Source organism: Canis aureus, chromosome 30 (assembly GCF_053574225.1).
Source record: "Canis aureus isolate CA01 chromosome 30, VMU_Caureus_v.1.0, whole genome shotgun sequence".
Lineage (NCBI taxonomy): Eukaryota > Metazoa > Chordata > Mammalia > Carnivora > Canidae > Canis > Canis aureus.
Window position 1 is genome coordinate 22,953,672 of NC_135640.1, and position 5,519 is coordinate 22,959,190.

At 36.4% G+C, this 5,519-nt stretch overlaps 1 pseudogene; it reads left to right on the top strand.

Moving 5' to 3' along the window:
* The first annotated feature begins 226 nt into the window (after positions 1-226).
* LOC144301558 (protein downstream neighbor of Son pseudogene) lies at positions 227-1,186 on the top strand (annotated as a pseudogene).
* Positions 1,187-5,519: the final 4,333 nt, after the last annotated feature.

The window sequence follows — 5,519 nt, forward strand, 5'->3', positions numbered from 1 at the left end:
GGTTTCCTATGGCTTCCTGTGCTCTGTCTTGTGTTACAAGTAACTCATGGATGCTGAATATTTTGTTTCACCTTTAGGCTCCCCAAATACTACTCTCTGTAGGAATTCTTGTTCTCTTCCAGCAGAGCCTCATCTATTACTCTAACCTGCCTTGCCTTGGCTATCACCATTGCTTTTATGTTGGAGAAAACAAGAAATGGCTGAAAAGAACAACCCTTAACAAAAGATGAAAACTTGCTTTCACATTTTAATGAGTGGCTAGTCTGTGAATTTTTCTGCTTCCTTATATCATCCACTGAAAACAAAACTTTATCCCTATTTCTATGTTTGTGTCTATCAGTTTACTATGCTTCTCTGGGCAGCAAGAATAGCTGGAAATGATGTAATCATGGCTCCCATGTCCCCTGAAACTAGAAGGGCAAGAGAAGCTATAAATAAATGGAAATATTGAATTTTCTGTTTTTAATAAAAGAAAATGGGCACAAGAAGAATACAGTATCCAGAACAAGTTTGGGATAAGGAGGAGCAAGCAATCAGTGATGAGGATGAAGAAAGTTTCTCCTGACTAAAAGAGATAAATATGCAAGAGAAAATAAAACACAAACTCTCTACCAAGTTGTATAAAGAGAAACATGAAGTGCAAATGGATCTAAGACTTAGGTCTGTTGTGTTGATGAAAGGAATCAATCTTTTACATTGCTAATTTTTTTGACATACAAGAAGAGTTTAGTTGCTAATCATGGTTCTTAGGCAGGGCCTCCACCTCCCCTCTTATCCTCTATAGCTTCCTGAGGTATCACAATGCAAATGCTTAAAGCATGACATGTGCATGTGAAGATACATGCTCTTTCTGGATACAGATCAATTTAGTTTGGAGGCTACAAATCCTATCTGACCTCATTCTCTGCATTCTGTGACCCTGTTACTCAAATCTTCACAGAGTGAGTTATTTTCTGTAGAACTGTAGACATGTGAGACAACTGCTGTATTTAATATATGCCCACCAATGAATAAAGTACTTGGTAAGGAGACTGCTCATGAGGAGCTTCCTAACTGTACACTGCATCTAAAGACTGCAAACCAACTTGGTCAAAGACCATTACTGGAAAAATCATCTGGACAGTAAGTGGTAATGAATGACTAAGTTTAAAATTGGAGATCCTGGGACACCTGGGTGGCTCTGTGATTAAGTGTCTGCCTTTGGCTCAGGGCATGATCCTGGAGTCCTGGGATCAAGTCCCACGTCAGGCTCCCTGCCTGAAGCCTGCTTCTCCTTCTGCCTGGGTCTCTGCCTGTTTGTCTCTCATGAATACATAAAATCATTTTTAAAAAATTGGAAATCCTGGGGCACCTGAGAGTCTCAACTGGTTAAGCATCTGACTCTTGGTTTTGGCTCAGGTCCCATGATCTTGAAGTGGTAAGATGAGCCCCAAATGGGGCTCCACACCCAGAGTGGGGCATCCTATGGATTCTCTCTCCCTCTGCTTCACCCCATACACTCTCTCTCTTTCCAAAATAAATAAGCAAATAAAATATAAAATCAGAGATCCTGGACACCAAAGAAAGACTAAAAGGTATATTTGAGGGAAAAGGCTTTCTAGTAAGGAAATTCAAGATTTTTATACCATTGGCTTTAAAGTTCATTTTGAAAGTTAAAAGAAATATAATTTTTAAATATTCAAATGTTATTGATAACATTAGCTTCTTACATTAACTTTTATTGCATGCACTAAGCAGTAGGATTAAGGTTTATTTATTTATTTATTTATTTATTTATTTATTTTAAATATTTTATTTATTTATTCATGAGAATATATAGAGGAGAGAGAGAGGCAGAGACACAGGCAGAGGGAGAAGTAGGCTCCATGCAGGGAGCCCCACGTGGGACTCGATCCCGGTCTCCAGGATCACGCCCTGGGCTGAAGGAGGCTCTAAACTGCTGAGCCACTTGGGCTGCCCGAATTAAGGTTTTAAATCAACGTGTTTCTGTTTTATTATCTTCAGATTAGATATTCAGATATAAAGATAACTCAAAACTTTTCTTAAAGCACCTCAAATAAATTGAATAATTTTTTTTTTTAGATTTCTACAACCTAATTAAAAACTGAGAATATAACTCAATTAACGTCAGTGTTTCCTTGCAAATGTGAAATTAAGGCTAACTTAGTAGCAATTATCTCCTGGTATTGTGACCAATGGCATCCGGCAAAACTACATTACTTTAATGATTTAAAGTTATTAGCAGTCTCTAGTTTTATAAAGGTAGAAAACAAATGTAGACAATATCTGCTGAGCTGACTGTTGTTATTTCTACATTAGCTTCTTTCTCGCTGATTTACAATTCCTCTATTCTCCAATATATTAAATTTGTTTTTTAATGCGTGTTAATTCAGATAAGGGTAATTTGTATTCTCTACAGAATTGTGTTAAGGGTTGTAAAGTATGCTCAATTGTCATAGCAAAGTACTATTAATGTGTCTGTAGGTATTTGTGTGTGTATGTGTTTGTATATATAAGTATATATACATGTATATATTTCAAATTTTCTTAAAAGAAATAAGCATTGAGAAGGCTAGCAAAGAGAAGGTACATTTTTGGTATCTCGGAAGGAGATAAAATATTTCAAGAACAGATGAACTATTTTCCACATCAATAATGGTGGGAGGGTGACTAATATTGTATCAGAAAGAAGCCCACTGGGATTTGTCAACATGGAAGCTACTGGTGATCAAAAAATAATAATCTTGGTGACAAAGGGAAGATGAAACTCAAAGTGTAGTGGTTTGAGAAGAGAAAGGGAGGTGAAAAAAAATGAGAGTAATTAAAATAACTCTTTAGAGAAGAGAAAAATCTTGTTCCTTTTACTCTCTGGCACTTTAAAAGCCTCAGACACAATGAGAGACAGTTTGGAGTAGCACAACTTGAGAAATAAAGAAGTAGATTTATTACTGATGCAGAATTTTCAGACAGACTGAAGAACTGAAGAACTGTAGTGTGTCTCTCCCAGTGCAAGGAAAGGAGTAACATTTTCTAAGACTTGTTTCTCTGTGGGGACAAGAAATTAACTTAGTAAAGGCCTCCTTTGGCTCTACTTGTACCTGACCTACACTATGTAACTTTTAAAAGAGCTTCTTTTCTTCTCTAAAATAGGCTTTAGGATTAATTTGTTCATAACTTTCCTCTATTTTTCATCTCTCAGGCTTTTCCAGGGTTGCAGAGAGAAGGAGGCAAAAGCAAAATTGATTCTGAATCAAAAAGAAACGAATGATTCTGAAAAGGAAATGTATCCAAGAGTGTATGATTTCTGACATTCCATGTCAGAGTTTGAAGGCAAAGCTGCCTACTGAGGTTAATGCTGCCTGCAGAACCCGAAGCTACCCCACACACCATCACAGCCCAGTCATACACTATACTGAATGTAGAAGTGAAATATTGTGAGAGGATTAAAGTACCACCCTGTCATGCTTCATCATCTGTTCATAAATGTCACACTTAGATTCTGAGGAGAGGGGGTGGCTGGTTAAGAGCAGAACCCAGTTTGGAGAATTTGATGTCTGTCTTCATCTGCATCCATTACTGATATGACTAAGGATTTCTGTCCACCTTGTTAGAGACAATGACAAAATCTCATTTCTAGTTTTTTATATTTTAAAGTGATATCTCAGGATTTTTTTTTAACTTTGAAAAATAGAGGAGCTATCAATGTTGCCTAGTGCTCAGGAATGAGCTGATTATTTGTCATAATACTAAACAAAAAGATAGGATCATTTAAATGGGATTTCAAATGTCTAAGAAGAATATTAGCATTCAAACTAGAACTACAGTTTTTTTCTATTATCAGAGCTGATCAGTTAACAGAAGTGGGTTATGAGACCCATAGCTAGGCCTTTCATTAATGCACAAAAAAGCCAAAATAATATTAATGTTTCCTCACGTGCCTAATATGCATGGAGAAAATAATATTCCAACATTGACTTCTTGTTTCTACAGTACTAAATTTTCCTAATTACATGTTGTGCTTCCATTTATTAATATCAATACAATGTGAAAAGAAAACCTAGGAAGCAAATACTGAATCCACAGTTGGTCACTGAGCAGAATCGGGGACACTAGCTCTTACATAATCAGATGGATATTTTCCAGGTCTTTCCTAATTTCACTTTGGAGCACACTTCTTACCCCTTCTTAGTGCTCTCCCGCCTCCTTGGCTGCTCCTTCTTCCTACTCTCTTTGCCTTCATCCCTGCTTGACTAGAAACTGAACCAATCTCTTTTTTTTTTAAAGATTTTATTTTATTTTGTTTTCATTTATTTATGATAGTCAAACAGAGAGAGTGAGAGAGAGAGAGAGAGGCAGAGACATAGGCAGAGGGAGAAGCAGGCTCCATCCACTGGGAGCCCGATGTGGGACTCGATTCCGGGTCTCCAGGATCACGCCCTGGGCCAAAAGCAGGCGCCAAACCGCTGTGCCACCCAGGGATCCCAAAACTGAACCAATCTTAATGTCATCCCCAACTTGCAATAAAGACAGATCCTGTGGATTCTATTTCCTCATAATCAAGAGTTTCACTGATTCTTTGTTTCACTATTTTGGCCCAAATTACCAAAATTTGTTGTCTGACCAACATAATTGCTGCTTTTTATTGACTTCCCCCATGGATTCACACTTTTCATAGCCACACACTGTCAATGTTGTTCGTTAGGTTTTGGTTTTTTGTTTTGTTTTAATGTCAATGGTTATGGAGTTATATTTTTTTTATCATTCCTGGGCTTATTATAGTGAAAGAGCTTCATATTTTGGAAAAAACCTTTAAATTGTCATATCTATTATTAATATAATAATCAGTGTATTTTATGGCTATGATTCCATACCATAATTTTCACTGGAAACCTTCCCAGTATCTTTTCACCCTTGTCATACATCTGTATTCATGATCTAGTCTCACAAGCATTCTTTGAGGGGAAATTAAATATGGTATGTTCTTTCTGGACTCAAGGATTGCTTTACTTACCATTTTAAATGATGTTTCTGCATTTTATATTGACTAACTCTGATTTGACATTTAAGCATTTGCTTAAATGTTACTTTATAATTAAGCATTTATTATCTCTAAAACCAACTGAGTGGCCAGAGTATATGGACTCACAGCATGCTGTATTTTACATGTTCTAAAACTTGTAACACAGTTCATAATTTATTTGACTATCTAGCACATTGCAGTGTAATCTCTACAAAGGAAGAGGTGATATGCCTTGTACACAAAGTGTGTTTCCAGCACTGCTCTAGAGCATGCTGCCCAGGAGATTCAAATGATGAATTAATACATCTTGCCTTAGAATTCACTTGACTTTTGGGAGACATGAAAATGCAACTGAAATTAATTCTCCTGATGAATTAATAATCTTTATGGTTAGAAGTATCTTTTATCTTACAAAAATCTCCATTTGTTATGTGCTGGTATTATCTCAGAATAAGGTAGTTTATTAGTTTTAAAAATCAGTAGCACATTTAATAGTATG